This window comes from Mesoplodon bidens (assembly GCF_964165515.1).
Source record: "Mesoplodon bidens genome assembly, contig: HAP1_SCAFFOLD_397, whole genome shotgun sequence".
NCBI classification, from domain to species: Eukaryota; Metazoa; Chordata; class Mammalia; order Artiodactyla; family Ziphiidae; genus Mesoplodon; species Mesoplodon bidens.
Window position 1 is genome coordinate 161,848 of NW_027672072.1, and position 18,862 is coordinate 180,709.

An 18,862-nucleotide genomic window follows, 5' to 3' on the forward strand; every position below is an offset into this window, starting at 1 on the left:
TGCTATGCGGCTGCTTCCCACTAGCTATCTGTTTTACACTTGGTAGTGTATATATGTCCATGCCACTCTCTCACTTCATCCCAGCTTACCCTTCCCCCTCCCCATGTCCTCAAGTCCATTCTCTATGCCTGTGTCTTTATTCCTGTCCTGCCCCTAGGTTCTTCAGAACCATTTAAAAAATTTTTTTTTCTAGATTCCATATATATGTGTTAGCATACGGTATTTGTTTTACTCTTTCTGACTTACTTCACTCTGTATGAGTCTCTAGGTCCATCCACCTCACTACAAATAACTCAGTTTCGTTTCTTTTTATGGCTGAGTAATATTCCATTGGACATATATACACTATTAATACTATGTATAAAATAGATAACTAATGAGAACATACTGTATAGCACAAGGAACTCTACTCATTGCTGTGTGGTGACCTAAATGGGAAGAAAATCCAAAAAAGGAGATATATGTACATGTATAGCCGATTCACTTTACTGTACAGCAGATACTAACACAACATTGTAAAGCAACTATATGCCAATAAAAATTCATTAAAAAAAATAACAGGATCTGAACCCAGGTAGTATGATTCCCCCAAACCCACATTGTTTTTCACTAGTTGATGCTTCTCTAAAACAAAAACAAAAAAGCACTCAATAGATTGTAGCTATTATTATTACTACCCCTTTAAAAGGAGAGATCTGAAATTGTTGAACTCTTAAAAAGACAGAGGATTATAATGCTTTCTTGGTGGTGGTAGCCTTGTTATAAACAAACACTAAGTTGTTTTGTATGCCATCCTTCTGGATTGTATGACATTCTAAAGGGCGGTCTAGGCTTCTGAGAAGCTTAATGCCTCATATAGCAGATGATTATTGAAGGCATATTTTTAACTTGTTTGCTCTCTGTTTATCCTTGGTCCATCGAGCTTTACCCAGGGAAATTAAATTCTTAATATCAGGCCAAATAAAAATTAAGAAGATACCTTTTCTTGAAACATGCACCTACACGGAAAAGCAGCATAACAGTGTTTAAAATCATGGACACTGAAGCAAGGCTTCAGGCCTGGGTTCAAATCTTTGCTTTGCTACTTTCTAGTGATTTTTATGAAATTCCTTTAACTCTCTGTGTCTCAGCAGCCACATCTGTAAAATGGGCTTATGGTAATAGTAATACCTGTCTCTAGAGTTGTTATAATAATTAAGTTACTTAATCCATGCAGGGTACTTAGAACTGCTTGGCACATAGTCACTGCTCAGTCAGTCTGAACTAGTATTACATACAGACCTTCCGTCCCACAGCACAAAGCTAAAAGAAAACAAAGGAAAGTCGTGGGGCATCAACTTCTGTTTTGGGTTATTCTTGTCTATAAGCCTTATTCTTTTTAAGTGAGTGAAAAAGAAATTTTGAGAGAGAGGGCTTCAGAAAATAGCTGTGGGGATTTTACTCAGCAAATTCCAGGGCTTAAGGACAAGGAAGTGTGACATTTTAATGAGTTATAAACACCAGGTGGTGCTGTAAACAAGCTCAGTAACAGGCTCTTCACCTCCCCTCTGGCTGCCTCTGGGCTGCCACTGCCCTGTGCCCTCTTGAGCTGAAGAGACCCAGAAACCCAAGCCTCTTTTTCTCTTCTTCTTCTTTTTGAAACAATTCCAACACATAGGAAATGTGAAAATTCAAAGACAGTTACAAAAACTTGTGGTATAATTTAATTGTTTATAAGTTAACCCCTTTTAAAAATGAGTCCACAAATAACATGTTTATTTCAGGAAACAGTTTGTATAGAGCAGTGTACATTATGTTTTAAGAAATGGAAAATCACTACTAGGTGCAATCCATAATTAAACTCACAGATAACTGTTAAAAATTAACATTTTAAACACCCCAAATTATAATAACTTGATGAATAACTTCCTTTGGGAATCCAACCAAATTTGTACGTATGAGGCCCAAGTCAAATGGTCCCCTGCTTCCCCTTCACCAAGCTCTGGCTACACCTTTTGTGCAGAGAAAAGACTGGGCACATGACTTGGAATTCTGGTTGCTTGTCTGAACCTTCATTATAGGGGGGGGGGGTCAGAGTTTTCCTCATAGAGAAAACTGCTGGGTACTTTCCTAGCCTCTTATCCACCCACCTCTTCCAGGCCTGGCTTGTCACTCACTACCTTCTTGAGACTATCCATTTCCATACCTGCCCCAGAGCAGATGCCCTCCTAACACTTCCTCCCTCTTTGGTCCTCCTCTTGGGAATAGTATTTCCCAGACCAAAAGATAGCAGGAGGCCATGGGGAAAGAGAAGTAAGTTAATATTTATTGAACACCTACTATGGGCCAGGAACTGTCCTGGGTGCTTCATCTGCATCATCTCATAACAACCGTAAACCTAGTATCTGTCACCATTTTTTTCATGTGGGGGAAACATGCTTGGAGAAATTAGATATCTAAGGCTTCCAAAGATAAACAGCTAGTTAGCGGCCAATGCTGCATGTTTTTTCTGTCATCCCCATGAGATTGAGAAGGAGGTCAGGACTAGCGGCTCAGATGGAGATGAATCTGCAGGGGATTCTTTCAGTCTGTGGCCACGTCTGGTCCATTTTATTAAGCCCAGCAACTCTTAAGCATGAACTCTTCTCTCTGACTCCCTTCCCACGGCTTTACTTAGTTCAGGCCTTTGTTAGCCTCTTCCTGTGGTACAGTCCAGACTTTGGAACCTGCTAGCTTAGGCTTCAATGCCAGCTTTACCTTTTACTGGGTGTGTGACCTTTGTCAAGTTGCTTGCCTTTGTCTTACCTCAGTTTCCTTATTTGTAAGACGGAGATAATGACATCTTTCTTAGGAAGGAGAATTGTGAGGTTGAAATGAAACCACATAAGTACTTATAGATCTCATCAAATCCCGTTCTCTCCCTTTTGCTTGGACTGCCTACTGATTCATCCATGCTACAAATATGTACTGTGCACCCACCATGTGCCAGGAATTCTTTTGGGCACATAGGATAGACCTGCTTCCTGCACTCGGAGAATTAGAGTGCATGGGGGAGACAGAAAATAAACAACGAGAAGCTAGACAAAAATATAATTTCAGATGGTGCTAAATGCTGGAAGAAAATAGAGCAAGGTCAATGGATAGAGATCTTTGTCTGTCTTGTTTCCTCTGCACAGAATGCCCTGTCGCCACTGTGGAACTCTTACCTTTCAAGACCCCCTTCAAATGATCCCCCGCCCCCGTCTACGGCCATACCACCCTGAACGCGCCCGATCTCGTCTGATCTCGGAAGCTAAGCAGGGTCGGGCCCGGTTAGTACTTGGATGGGAGACCGCCTGGGAACACCGGGTGCCATAGGCATTTTGCCTCCCGCTGCGGCTCCGCCTTCTCCTTTAGTCGCCCGTGGCGGTGGCCGCCAGCTCCGCCCCCCCGACGGGCACCGCTGCAGGCCCCACCTCCTCCGGCCCCTCCCACCACAGCGCGCCAGAGGGGGCGCTCTATGCGGCCAGAAGGCGGCCCTGAAAGGCGGCCGCACCCCAGACGCTCCCGGGGTGGCTGACCCAGACCCAGACTCCGCCGCGGGCCCGGGTGCCGTCCGTGCGGCCCGCGAGCCCCTCGACCTGCACCTGGCCGCCCCCTCCGGCTCCCTGCCCCGGCGCCGCCACCTGTCCGCCGGTGTGGCTCTCCACAGCTCCCTCCGGATGAAGGCCCCCCTCCGCCGTTTCGCCATGGCCGGGGGCGGGAGTGGGAGCGGGGGCCGGGGCCGCTTCCCCGGGCCTGCTGGCCACCAGGGCGGGTGGTAGGTGTAGACGGCTGCAGGTGTAGACGGTTCGACAGAACCACTTTCTAGGCTCTTGTAGCCAAGTCATGGCCACCAGTCAGACTGCATCCTGGCTATCCTGCAGGGCACAGAGCTCAGTAAAGGTATCCACCCCTTCTACAGCAATGTCAGTCGGCTCACCGGCTTTGGCGAGGTAAGGACCCGGCTTCCATACCCTGCCCCACATGGATGTACAGCCCCGCCTGTTCCCTACAGATAAATACACACAAGATAAATGCAGCAGCCCTCATGCCCTCTCCCCATCCTGTCCCGGCAGAAGGTGGTGGCAGAAATGAACCGCCTGGGCATGATGGTGGACTTGGCCCATGTCTCGGATGCTGTGACACGGCGAGCCCTACAAGTGTCACAGGCACCTGTCATCTTCTCCCACTCAGCTGCCCGGGGTATGTGCAAGAACACTCGCAATGTTCCTGATGATATCCTGAAGCTTCTGGTGAGAGACTGCCCTGGCCCTCAAACCTAAAGCAAGAGATTCAAACCAGGAGCCCTTGAACCTGAGCCTCTTCTCCCTCCATTTCCTCAAACGCCAGGTTAAATATCCTCTGCCCCCAAAACCCACGGTCCACAGCCCCTGAACTCTTCAGCCCTAGGTGGGGGTCTAGGTGGTAAGAGACTCCTCCAAACCCGGAAACCCAGGGCCAACACACCACCCAGACCAGGGCTGCGGCTCCTCCATTCACACAAACCCAGAGAGGACATGACTCTGACCTCAAAGCCAGGGCTGAACACCTTCCTCACAGGGGCCGAGAGAGTGAACAGGCAGCTGGTTGTGCTGGGGGCCAAGCTGACTGTCCACGGGTCCACCCCTGCAGAAGAAGAACGGTGGCATCCTGATGGTGCCCTTGTCCGAGTGGGTGCTGCAGTGCAACCCATTAGCCAATGTGTCTACTGTGGCAGGCGAGCCTCAGCCTGGGCTCTCTGAAGACTCGGATTTGGAGCTGAAGCTGGGTCCAAATTTAGGGAGGACTTCAGAAGAGCCCCAGTGGTTTGACCCACCTATTGGCAATAGGTACAGCACCCAAAAACCCAAGAATGGACAGTACACAGCACCTTGGTGCCATGTGGAACTGGAGCCACAGAATCAAAACTGTGATACTGATGGGTATCAGGGAGGCTGTCAGACACTGCTTTATGTCAAACACATAAAGAAAATATCCACTATCAGAACCGTTGGTTGACTGACTTTTTTCACATCTTTCTGACAAAATTCGAGAAGTTGTGAGTACCACAAGCGTCATTACACTTCTGTTCAAGATGGAATCTCAGGCTCACAATCATTGTTTAGCTTCTGTATATTGCAGTGTACATAAAGGTCTGTATTAGTCTGGTTGGGCTGTTATAGTGAAATACTATAGACTGAATGACTTAAACAGCAGAAATTTATTTTCTCACAGTTCTGGAGGGTGGAAGTCCAAGATTAAGGTATTGAATACCATAAGAATTGGTTTCTGGTGAGAACAATCTTCCTGGCGTGCTGACGGCTGTCTTCTTGCAGTGTCCTCACACGGCCTTTCCTCTACGAGCAGAGGGAGAGAGATCTCTGGAATCTATTCCCCTTCTTATAAGGACACCATCAGTCCCTGTCAGATTATTACCTCACCCTTATGACTTCAGTTAACTTCAGTTACCTCCCTAAAGGACCTATCTCCTATCTTCTACAGTCAAATTAGGAGGGGCTTCAACATATAATTTTTCGGGGGACACAATTCAGTCCATAACAACAACTTAAGATAGCTTTCTCTGATTTTCAGTCTTTCACTAATACCTCCCTCTTTGTCTACCAATTATTCAAGTTTCCTTAATTTTTTTTTAATTTTCTTACATTATCCCTTCCCTTTAAATGCTCTCTTCACTTCTTAATTGGCATTTCTTGCAAATGAAGGCAACTTTCCTCACAATACATTGATTACTCTCCCCACTGTAACACAGCATCTTCTCCCATGACTTTCCTGAAATGGTTCCACTTTTGTTCATAAAAGTTTAGCCATCCAATCAGATGCTTTATTTTCAGTTCCCATAGCATTTTGCCTTTGGGAAACAACTGACTCCGTTAAATGGTGCTTCTTTGAAAACTACCTTCCTTTATGTTTTATAGCAATCTTATGATTTCTGTTGGCATACCACCTAGCTCCTTTCTCATCATTCTTTTTATTTTTATTTTTCAGTTGTTTCTCTCCTCACTCCTTAGCGTTAGATACTACAGACAGTTGGCCTTCTTCTCATCTCTTATATACTCTCTCTCTTACTCCAGCAGCTTTGTTTACCATTTAATATATTATCTGCCAGGCGCCTTCCATCTGTTACCAACATCTCTCCCTCTGTCTTTGTCATTTCAGCCTTCGCTATGCTCTCTGAGCTCTCACAGGCAGATCTATTGAACACAGGAATCTCAGTGGAAAATACGAGTACGTTATTTCTCTACTGAGTAAAGCCCTTACAGATCACATGGTCCTGATCCATCTTGCAGCCACGTCATCTGGACTATCTGACCTCCCATGTCACAATAGCAGAGGACCAGACAAGAGGGACACTGGCTCCTAATGACCTCAGCTCAGAAGTGATACACTTGATTCTGCTTCTTTGCCACTGGCCACAACGAATCAAAGGAAAACAGTTGAACTACAAAGGAGGATGAAAAATGTAGATAAGCACATAGGATATTTGATGAGCGCTATCTCGAGGTGACATCACCTCCCATCAAACTTTTATTTCACAGAAAAAACACAGACTATAAAGCAAAAACACCCCAAACTAACTTCTTCTCTTTACGTCCAAGAATAGCTTTTCGACATAGTTTATAAATACCTATTCTCACTTCCTCAGTATCTTCCATTCATTTTCCCACCTCATTGGGATTCTTAAGGTTTTCCTCTTTAGCGATTTTATTTTGGCCCCCTCCCATTAAAAAGCTGCCCCCCTCCCATTAAAAATTACTCTTGCTTGATGCCAAGTAATTCTCTAGTTACCTTTTCTCTCTTCCTAATTTCACAGTGCAGTTTATCAAAAATTGTATTTATTCTCACTGTCTGTATTTTCTTATCTTTATGTACCTAGTGACTCACACAATTTTGCTCTTTTCTTCTTACTTATCTGCACTGGAATTGCATTCACCAACATTTAATTTGTGATTAAATTGAGTGAATATTGTTTGGTCCTTCTGTCACCTTTCAGCAATATTTGATTTTGTTGATCAAACTTGTCATCTCAGAAAAATCTTTCACCTTAACAACAGTAGCATCTTAACCTGCTACTTCTTCCTCCTGCCTCTGGACATCCTTATCTCTTTCATTGGGCACTCTCACTTTGCCCTCTGCCAAGAGATGTGTATTTCTCAGAAGCTCTCTTCTGCCCTTGATAGATGGTCTCATCTACTCTTGTGATTCCAGCCACCATATATATCACAGATCTTGACCTAAAACGTACATCTCTCTCTCCTGAGTCTCTTACAAACTTAACTAATTGCCAACTGAACAACTCTGCCCAAATATAACACGGACACTTAAAATTAATTATGTGATGTTACTGAACGATTAATTTTACCTTCAATACTTACTTCCGCTATTCATCTCTCTACATCATTTAGACCACAACTATTTGTACACTTGTCCAAGTTGGATACTGGGGGAACACTGAAGACTCTGGACTCTGACAACCCTCAGAATGGGAGAAAATAGTTGCAAACGAAGCAACTGACAAGGGATTCATCTCCAAAAAATATAAACATAAATAAATTTGTAAACTAGATAAGCAACTCATGCAGATCAATATCAAAAAAAACAACCCAATGAAACAATGGACAGAAGACCTAAATAGACATTTCTCCAAAGATGGCCAACAAACACATGAAAAGATGCTCAACAGCACAAATTATGAGAGAAATGCAAATCAACACTACAAGGAGGTATCACCTCACACCGGTCAGAATGGCCATCATCAAAAAATCTACAAACAATAAATGCTGGAGAGGATGTGGAGAAAACGGAACGCTCCTATACTGTTAGTGGGAGTGTAAATTGGTACAGCCACTAGGGAGAGCAGTATGGAGGTTCCTTAAAAAATAACTACAAATAGAACTACCATATGACCCAGCAATCCCACTACTGGGCCTATACGCTGAGAAAACCGTAATTCAAAAGGAGTCATGTACCAAAATGTTCATTGCAGCTCTATTTACAATAGCCAGGAGATGGAAACAACCTCAGTGTCCATCGTCGGATGAATGGATAAAGAAGATGTGGCACAGATACACAGTGGAATATTACTCAGCCATAAAAAGAAACGAAATTGAGCTATTTGTAATGAGGTGGATGGACCTAGAGTCCGTCATACAGAGTGAAGGAAGTCAGAAAGACAAAGACAAATACCGTATGCTAACACACATATATATATATGGAATTTAAGAAAAAAATGTCATGAAGAACCTAGGGGTAAGACAGGAATAAAGACACAGACCTACTAGAGAATGGACTTGAGGATATGGGGAGGGCGAAGGGTAAGCCATGACAAAGTGAGAGAGTGGCATGGACATATACACACTACCAAACGTAAAATAGATAGCTAGTGGGAAGCAGCCGCATAGCACAGAGAGATCAGCTCGGTGCTTTGTGACCACCTAGAGGGGTGGGATAGGGAGGGTGGGAGGGAGGGAGACGCAAGAGGGAAGAGTTATGGGAACTTATGTATAACTGATTCACTTTGGTATAAAGCAGAAACTAACACACCATTGTAAAGCCATTATACTCCAATAAAGATGTTAAAAAAAAGAACACATGTTTTTTGTTTTGTTTTGTTTTTTGTTTCTGTGTTTTTTTACCGTTTAGTTTAAATTTTAGTTCCTGCCCCCAAACATCCATTAAGCCCCCAGAAGAAGGAAAAGGGGATGTGACTAGCAATAGAGAGAAACTTTCTTCCCAACAATGGCCATGGCAAGCTTAGGCACTTTTGGTGAAATCTCTCTGGGAAGTACTGGCAGAGGAATAAAAGGCAAACTGACACAGAAGTATTGCCTGGTGTGCATTTCCAGGCTCTGCCTTCTTTCTCATGTCTTAGCGGCAGGTGGAGGAAGAGGAGAAAAGGTTAAACTTTTGTATCAACCGGCAGAATAAGCTTATAACATCCTCTCACTATCTCTGCATAGGTTCTAGTCTCTGCAGCACTACATAAGCTTTGCCCAAAGTAATGAACAGTTGAAAGTCAAATGTAATACTTCACCAAACAACTTAAAAATGCTTGCACACTGGAAAGGATTCAGTTGCAGAGAACACAAATGGACCCAGAGCAACTTTTGCCAAAAGAGAATATTGTGCTAAATGTACAGCCATAGCTCTTTTCCATATGAAGAAACAGTCAGAAAGATAAAAGAACTGGGTCAAAATCACACAAGCAAGTAGGACAGAATCTGGTCTGCCTGTCGTAAGGGTTGTGTTTTTTAACCACCAGGCTAGCTTTTCCCAAACCTGATTCATGCATAGAATAACTATACACCTCTGTTTGCCTTGAATATTCCGTTTATACGTATGCCTGCTGCAGTTTTTAATATTGCCCACTTTGACTCCCCAAAGCAACCGAGAACACACAATAATTTGGTCACTCTATCCATGGAGCACTGTGGTGGGACTGCCCAGGAAGCTTAAAAGTGCAGCCTCCAGAGCCCTACTCCAGATCTAGATAAGTTTTCTTAGGGTTGGCTCAAGAATCCAGGTACAAGTCTTTTTCAGTGCTTTTGTGAGTCTCTCGCTCTCGTAAATTAATAAAACCATTTATTCCGCCTTCCCCAGATGCCCAGCCAGGTCCTGTTAAGGTAGGAGTCCCCCCGCCACATCACAGGGATGCTCCCAGTCAAGTGATCTCTGGAGCCGTGGAGAATCTGAATGGTCTCATGCTGGCCCACCTGCCATGACAAACCTCCTCCAGAGCATGCCCCTTCACAGCTTACATTCTACCACTCCCAAAGGCAGTCCGCTCCAATGAGGCCTGACTTCGTCTGTCCTAACGTGTACCCGCTGATTCAAGCAGTTTAGGAAGAGAAGGTGCTGTGCTTCTCAACCACGGTGGCCCAACCTCTAAAATGGTAGTCGAAGCAGTCTCTACCTCCTGGGAACAATGCCTCTGCAACAGTCCCATTAAACGAATGTCCCATCTTTGCTTTTTCAGGGTCGGCAACAGGGAGTCCCCTCCTAAAGAAGGTTCTCTCTCATTGCCACACTATCAGAGGCTGCCCCAAATGTGCTTGCTTCCTGTGGGCCTGATCAGGCTAAGGGCAGAGTTGTCTCTTTCCTTCTCTGAGGTGGACCAAATCGTCTTAGTAACACCTCTTCACACTGTTGACCATGTTTCTCACGGGGGCTGCTGCTGAGTCTTTATCTCATTCTTTCATGGTGGAGAGAGAGAGGATTCTAATGACTTTTACTTCTAGGGGGGAGGGGCCTGTAGTAATTATGTTGTCATTTTGTATTATGTCCTTTTGTCATGAATTTGTTTTCAATTTCATGTTCAAATGGGCCCACCATTCCCACTCTGTGAGGTCATTCAGCACCCGCATTTTGCACCTTTAACATCTCTCTCAGTATCACTTGGAAATGTTTGAAATGGCAGGAGCTTGTCCTCACATTCCTATCAGCTGTAAACCTGGAGCCCCGACATGAACCTAACCATTGAGCAGAACACCTCTCCACTACCTGTGTACCACTGCGAAGGCCCCTTAACCTCTTGGTTTTTTTAAGTCCTCAGTTGTAAAAATTTCAGGGTGCTAGGAATTTATATTGGGGGCAGGACAAGGTCGAGAAGAGTGTGTCTTTGCTTTTATTCTTCCAAACTGGAATGTCTTCCCTCTCTTCCCCATGGGTCCAAATCTCACTTGTCCTTCAGGCCCACTGCAAAGGAGCCTTCCCTGATTCCCCAGTCCACACAAATCTCTGCCTCTTAGGGTAAGCGCCATACAACCTAGCTGTCTCTTACGTTAATCTTGCCTCTCAAGCCAATCACAGAATGTGGGTCTCTCTTGCCCTCCTGTGGCCCCTGGGGCTGTGCCAGACCACCAGCACGCCCCACCTGGGGTGTCTACTAGGCTAGGGCATTGGTGGGGAGGCCCAGCTGTGAGGGGCCAGGCAGAGTACGTCTGCCTCTACCCTGTTCTCCTCCAAAAAACTGCCCCTCCTCCTGAAGCCTGCCCCTCAAGTCACAGGTTCCATATATGACCTCACTGGGTAGTGATGCCCTCGCAGGCCTTCTCACAGATTCCATGGTAACAGATTCCATGGTAACTGACAACCGAGCAGCTTCGTACCTGGTGGAGAACTGGTGGGAAGTTTCTCTGACGGTCAGAGCCCAGGTCTGACGTCATAGGCTACAGATACTCAACCCTGTGCTCTGTTCCCTGGGTGGGCAGTGCAGCAGGTACACCCAGACCGGCCACCTCCACAGGAGGTGTGGGATACAATCCACCTCACCTGGCTGGCACATGTTTCTGTGGGGCCTGCCAACTATGTGCAACTGAGCACACTCCCACATGTAAGTAATACCAGTGACCTGGGACACCTTCAGGGACCCACAGGGCTCACTGCTGAGGACAAGTGAAAGGTCATCCCTGGACAAGTGTGCAGGACGGTTCTAAGCTTTATAATGTAGCCTTCCCATCTTATGCTCCTCACCCTCTCCTTAGTGGTACTCAGCAACTCAGTACGGATGTGTCTGAGGGGACCGCTAGAGATGTCTGCATGACGAACACAGAGGTGCCTGGGTTTGGAAGGTGTGCTTCTCACACCTTCAAACCCAGGCACCTCTGTGTTGTCATGCAGACATCTCTAGCGGTCCCCTCAGACACATCCCGTACTGAGTTGCTGAGTACTCGGGGACAGGGTGGTGCCATATTGATGGGAAGACCGGAAGAATGAAGCGGGGGGTGATGAAGTGCTAATGAGACTGGAGGGCTGAGGAGATGGTGTCCCAGGAGGCTGCGTTGATGTGAGCCTAGACTTGGTACCCAGACCCCGGTTCTGAGTCTCCTGATCACTCGGCCTCAGTATTTAGCCTTGTTCTCATCTAGATAAAAGTACCAGAGGGCTAGAGTTCAGTGTGGTTGAAACAGGCAGTATAACTGGGGCCCAAGAGGGGTTGCCAAAGTGAGAGGGGTTCTTAACAGATTTGTATTAGATTATTTCTTTCCAAAACTTGAAAGACATTTCCATTAAAGCCTCAGAAGTGACAGACGGCAAGAAATGTTTTCTCTGTTGTGGAAGGCAGAGATGGAGAGCATCATGAGTGCAATTTCTTTCGGGTTCTACTGTTTTCCCTGGAAACGGTGAAGAGACTTCCTCATCTGCTGCAGCCGTAGGCTCTAGGGGTTGCTTTTGCAGCCAGTGTCCCTTCTCTAGGGACTCATAGAGGTGATGGGCCAAGGCTGTGTTTTGGATGTCAAGTAGATTAAAGGTCTTCAGCCAGAAACTGGGAGAGACATGAGAGGGGGAAATTGTGGCAGGAGACTGTGCACAGCACAAGTGACTGATCAGTTCTGATTTTCTTTGCAGCAGCAGTGGCTCCCGTTTCTCCTCCCACACCCGGGCACTACCATGTCCTCTACCGAGGGTGTGGAGAAACGCAGTTGGGCTGGCATGGGGAGACATACTGCCTGGTTGGTGGCTACCGGGCCTACGGGGATGTCCCTTTGGCCCCACCAGCAAAGGTGGAAGCAGTGAAGCCAGTCCCCAGACGTGCTCCCAAACGAAAGCACTCTTCAGTTTGTTCGGACGAAGAGCTGGACTGCTCCAGACCCAAAAACCGGCGATTGGAGCATGGTGGACCTGTTCCCTGAAGCAAGAACAGGATGGAGAGTCAAGCAGCATGCACCCTGCCCCGAGGTTCACATGCTCCTTTACTGCCAGCCCTTTCTGTCCCCACTGGGGTCCCTTACTGCTCAATAAAATGTTTGTGTGTTACAGATTTCTAGGGTCGCCAGTGCTCAGACTTAGGTCACTACCCCTGTGCTAGGCACTCCTGCCACCTGGGAAAGGTTCCAAAGGTGGAACAGCTCCAGGGGGTGCCAGGGATCAGAGCAAAAACTTGAGAGGCTGGGGATGAAGGAGTTTGGGCACAGTCCCTAAAGCATCTCTGTGGTTGAGCTTCTGTGAGAAGGCACATCCCCAGAGACAGAGAGAGAGAGAGAGAGAGAGAGAGAGAGTGTTGAGGAGAAGGGGTCTCTAGAGGAGGCAGCTAGGGGGAGGGCCTGAGGCTGGAAATGGGGAATGGCGTGTGGCCTCTGAGTAAGCACAGGCACTTAAGCCCTTGAGCTTTCTGGGAAAGCTAGAGCCACAAGGGCCACGAGATAAGGCAAGTGTAGCAGCAGAACCCAGGTGCCAGGTCTTTCCTCAAAACCTATACTTCTCCACGAGGCCGGGCCTTCCACGCTGAGGTAGGAGGGATCCTGGCCAGAAGGTCAGCCAGCAGCTCTGGGAGGAAGGTTGCTGCGGTGGGGGCTCTGCTGCCATGGAAATCACTTCATTTCCTTCCAGTCAAATAGCCTGCTGACTGGGTTCCTGCTCTGTTGAGTAAAAGGGTCGCTGACTCTCCCCAGAAGGTCGTTCAGTTCACATCCCCAAAGTCCCTCTATTCAGGCCCTGGGGAGGTGTAGCGGCTCCTGAGGGCGCTCTTTCCTGAGGCTGGCTGACAGAAGTGGGGGAGGTTCCTGATAGTTCCCAGGTGCTGGTTGAAGTCCCCAGAGAATGGTCATGCAGGTTGGGGAGTCAAGTAGGTGGAGAGAGAAGGTCGGGGGCAGAGGGCCCCTTCCTGAATCCACAGCTCACATGGTTACCCCCTCATTTCCAGAAACTCTCTCTTTCCCCACACAAGCCCTCATGGCCCAGTCCCGGGAAACCGGGAGCCCAGAGCACCTGTGGCCACAGAGACACTGGCACGCAGCCCTCAGGGTGGGCGGGGCCGGCTGCAGGCAGATGGGGACAAGGTGTGCTCCCGGGAGGCCTCGGGCTGAAGGTGGCCCTCTGAGAGAAGCACCCCAGCTTGGACAGGAAGGTTACAGGCCGGGGAGAGCAACCTAGGGCGCCCCCTCGGAGCAGTGAGAGTGGGAAGAGGGGCAGGGGTGGAGGGAACCCGCGATGGGAGGTGAGTGGGCTCTCCGCAGAGGCCACTTAGCCTCTTAGTGGCCACTTAGCTTAGCCCGCAGGAGCTGCCTGTGAGCAGGGGGCGGGAGGGCACTGCCGCCCTGTGGCTGCTGGGCTTCCCGGATCGCGGCTCTCTGCGCACGGGTTGCAGGGTCCTGTGACTCTGTATCCCCTCCCTCAAACCGCCCCCCTCGCGAGGCCGCGCCGCTGGGTGCCCTGTGTCGACAGGCAGAACCCCACTGCCCGCCCCCTCAGACCCGCCTCTGCCCGCCTCGATGGTCCCCGCGCACTCAGCCAGCGGCCTCTGCTGTGTCTGCTGCTCCTGCTGGGTCTGCTGCTGCAGCCGGTTACCGGTGAAGACCACGCCGGGCACCTCCAGCACCCCAAGTCCGCGGGAGCGCACACGGGCCCTGATGCGGGACTTCCCGCTTGTGGACGGGTGGCTGCAGTGTGTGCAGGCTGCTGGGGGCCGCTGGGTGCCTAGCCTGGCCCCGGGGAGGGCAGGAGGTCCGGAGCATGCAGAGCTAGTGGGGAGGCTCCCTCACACCACCCCTGGATGTCCTCTCCATCATCTATGGATGCCCTTCCCCTTCTCTGTCATCCCCTCCCTGGTGGGAACCCCTCAGCCCAGGCCTCAGCTGCTCCTAGTATGGTCTGTGTGACAGTGGGAGGTGGGGGACCCACAGGCTGGCCCAGGCCAGGCAATGTGTCCTGCCTGATCCCAAGACCTAAGGAACCCACCTATTTGCCTTGACCTCCCTCCAGCCACAACGACATGCCCCTGGTCCTGAGGCAGTTTTACCACCACGGGCTACAGGATGTTAATCTGTGCAATTTCAGCCATGGCCAGACCAGCTTGGACAGGCTGAAAAAATGATCTCGTGGGTGCCCATGTACCAAAGGGACACACAAGGTGCCACCATGGCTGCTGGGGAATGTGGGGCAGTTTGGGGGCCTCAGAGACCACAGGTTAGTCACATTGGAACTAAGTTACCATAGTGACCTAGAAAGTGCCATGCCATGGATGCTGGGGGAACAGGGGTCACAGTGAGCCAACCTGACGGGCATCCAAGTACCACAGAAAAAGCAACGCATTACATGTGACTTCTGGGCACAGTGAGTGTTGTGCCAGCTGAGGAGGCTATGAGAAGCCCAAGGAGCTCCAAAGCCCAAACTAAGCCCTTGCCTTCCCTCACTTCTGGTGAGCCTACGTCCCATGCCGGACCCACGAACGCGATGCTGTGCGCCTCACCCTGGAGCAAGTTCACCTCATCTGCCTCATGTGTGCCTCCTATTCTGAGCTGGAGCTTGTGACCTCAGTTAAAGGTAGACGGGGGACTTCCCTGGTAGTCCAGAGGTGAAGACTCCACGCTTCCACTGCAGGGGCCTCGGGTTTGATCCCCGGTGGGGGAACTAAGAGCCCTCATGCTGCGCGGCACGGCCAAAAAAACAAAAAAAAATGGTAAAGAGACTGGTGGTGGTAGGTGTTAGGGACTTCAGTTAGCTACCCCTGCCTCTGAAAATGATCATCTGACCTACCTGCCCCCAGCTCTCAACAACACCCGGAAGTTGGCTAGCCTCATTGGTGTGGAGGGCGACCACTCACTGGACAGGAGCCTCTCCATCTTGCGTACCTTCTATGCGCTGGGTGTGCACTACGTGACACTCACCCACACCTGCAACACGCCCTGGTGAGCACAGTGCAGGTGGTAAGGGCCCAGTGAGGCAGGGATCTGCCCAAGATCACGCTGGGCCCAAAGCAAGTTTACCCCTGGGATCCAGCCCTGAACCTGGGGTCGGGAGGGGAATGGAGGTTTGCAGAACAAGACTGAATCCCCAGAAGGGCCCTCCTACTGCCAGGCACAGTCCAGTCTGGGTCCCTCCTCTTGCACCAGGGAGCTGCAGGTGTAGACGGTTCGACAGAACCTCTTTCTACGCTCTTGTAGCCAAGTCATGGCCACCAGTTAGACTGCCTCCTGGCCATCCTGCAGGGCACAGAGCTCAGCAAAGGGTATCCACCCCTTCTACAGCAATGTCAGTCGGCTCACCGGCTTTGGCGAGGTAAGGACCCGGCTTCCATACCCTGCCCCACATGGATGTACAGCCCCGCCTGTTCCCTACAGATAAATACACACAAGATAAATGCAGCCCTCATGCCCTCTCCCCATCCTGTCCCGGCAGAAGGTGGTGGCAGAAATGAACCGCCTGGGCATGATGGTGGACTTGGCCCATGTCTCGGATGCTGTGACACGGCGAGCCCTACAAGTGTCACAGGCACCGGTCATCTTCTCCCACTCAGCTGCCCGGGGTATGTGCAAGAACACTCGCAATGTTCCTGATGATATCCTGCAGCTTCTGGTGAGAGACTGCCCTGGCCCTCAAACCTAAAGCAAGACATTCAAACCAGGAGCCCTTGAACCTGAGCCTCTTCTCCCTCCATTTCCTCAAACGCCAGGTTAAATATCTTCTGCCCCCAAAACCCACGGTCCACAGCCCCTGAACTCTTCAGCCCTAGGTGGGGGTCTAGGTGGTAAGATACTCCTCCAAACCCGGAAACCCAGGGCCAACACACCACCCAGACCAGGGCTGCGGCTCCTCCATTCACACAAACCCAGAGAGGAGACGACTCTGACCTCAAAGCCAGGGCTGAACACCTTCCTCACAGGGGCCGAGAGAGTGAACAGGCAGCTGGCTGTGCTGGGGGCCAAGCTGACTGTCCACGGGTCCACCCCTGCAGAAGAAGAACGGTGGCAACGTGATGGTGCCCTTGTCTGAGCGGGTGCTGCAGTGCAACCCGTTAGCCAACGTGTCTACTGTGGCAGGCGAGCCTCACCCTGGGCTCTCTGAAAACTCGGATTTGGAGCTGAAGCTGGGTCCAAATTTAGGGAGGACTTCAGAAGAGCCCCAGTGGTTTGACCCACCTATTGGCAATAGGTACAGCACCCAAAAACCCAAGAATGGACAGTACACAGCACCTTGGTGCCATGTGGAACTGGAGCCACAGAATCAAAACTGCGATACTGATGGGTATCAGGGAGGCTGTCAGACACTGCTTTATGTCAAACACATAAAGAAAATATCCACTATCAGAACCGTTGGTTGACTGACATTTTTTCACATCTTTCTGACAAAATTCGTGAAGTTGTGAGTACCTCAAGCGTCATTACACTTCTGTTCAAGATGGAATCTCTGGCTCACAATCATTGTTTAGCTTCTGTATATTGCAGTGTACATGAAGGTCTGTATTAGTCTGGTTGGGCTGTTATAGTGAAATACTATAGACTGAATGACTTAAACAGCAGAAATTTATTTTCTCACAGTTCTGGAGGGTGGAAGTCCAAGATTAAGGTATTGAATACCATGAGAATTGGTTCCTGGTGAGAACAATCTTCCTGGCTTGCTGATGGCTGTCTTCTTGCAGTGTCCTCACACGGCCTTTCCTCTACGAGCAGAGGGAGAGAGATCTCTGGAATCTATTCCCCTTCTTATAAAGGCATCATCAGTCCCTGTCAGATTATTTCCTCACCCTTATGACTTCAGTTAACTTCAGTTACCTCCCTAAAGGACCTATCTCCTATCTTCTACAGTCAAATTAGGAGGGGCTTCAACATATAATTTTTCGGGGGACACAATTCAGTCCATAACAAAAACTTAAGATAGCTTTCTCTGATTTTCAGTCTTTCACTAATACCTCCCTCTTTGTCTACGAATTATTCAAGTTTCCTTAAATTTTTTTTTGATTTTCTTACATTATCCCTTCCCTTTAAAGGCTCTCTTCACTTCTTAATTGGCATTTCTTGCAAATGAAGGCACCTTTCCTCACAATGTATTGATTACTCTCCCCACTGTAACACAGCATCTTCTCCCATGACTTTCCTGAAATGGTTCCATTTCTGTTCATAAAAGTTTAGCCATCCAATCAGATGCTTTATTTTCAGTTCCCATAGCATTTTGCCTTTGGGAAACAACTGACTCCATTAAATGGCGCTTCTTTGAAAACTACCTTCCTTTATGTTTTATAGCAATCTTATGATTTCTGTTGGCATACCACCTAGCTTCTTTCTCATCATTCTTTTTATTTTTATTTTTCAGTTGTTTCTCTCCTCACTCCTTAGCGTTAGATACTACAGACAGTTGGCCTTCTTCTCATCTCTTATATACTCTCTCTCTTACTCCAGCAGCTTTGTTTACCATTTAATATATTATCTGCCAGGCGCCTTCCATCTGTTACCAACATCTCTCCCTCTGTCTTTGTCATTTCAGCCTTCGCTATGCTCTCTGAGCTCTCACAGGCAGATCTATTGAACACAGGAATCTCAGTGGAAAATACGAGTACGTTATTTCTCTACTGAGTAAAGCCCTTACAGATCACATGGTCCTGATCCATCTTGCAGCCACGTCATCTGGACTATTTGACCTCCCATGTCACAATAGCAGAGGACCAGACAAGAGGGACACTGGCTCCTAATGACCTCAGCTCAGAAGTGATACACTTGATTCTGCTTCTTTGCCACTGGCCACAACGAATCAAAGGAAAACAGTTGAACTACAAAGGAGGATGAAAAATGTAGATAAGCACATAGGATATTTGATGAGCACTATCTCGAGGTGACATCACCTCCCATCAAACTTTTATTTCACAGAGAAAACACAGACTATAAAGCAAAAACACCCCAAACTAACTTTTTCTCTTTACGTCCATGAATAGCTTTTCGACATAGTTTATCAATACCTATTCTCACTTTCTCAGTATCTTCCATTCATTTTCCCACCTCACTGGGATTGTTAAGGTTTTCCTCTTTAGCGATTTTATTTTGGCCCCCTCCCATTAAAAAGCTGCCCTCCTCCCATTAAAAATTACTCTTGCTTGATGCCAAGTAATTCTCTAGTTACCTTTTCTCTCTTCCGAATTTCACAGTGCAGTTTATCA

The 18,862-nt window shown here is 48.2% G+C and overlaps 1 long non-coding RNA gene and 1 pseudogene across 3 annotated transcripts in view; one reads left to right on the plus strand and one right to left on the minus strand.

Moving 5' to 3' along the window:
* The window catches only part of LOC308610610, a 93,978-nt gene that overhangs the window by 21,658 nt on the left and 53,458 nt on the right, over positions 1 to 18,862 (minus strand). The gene's annotated exons all lie outside the window — the stretch shown is intronic.
* Positions 3,708 to 17,534, plus strand: LOC308610607 (dipeptidase 2-like; annotated as a pseudogene). Its single transcript has 11 exons — positions 3,708 to 3,778; positions 11,481 to 11,647; positions 12,403 to 12,612; positions 13,640 to 13,775; positions 14,188 to 14,371; positions 14,698 to 14,825; positions 15,129 to 15,258; positions 15,482 to 15,623; positions 15,924 to 15,993; positions 16,114 to 16,290; positions 16,670 to 17,534. The product of its transcript is annotated as a dipeptidase 2-like (transcript).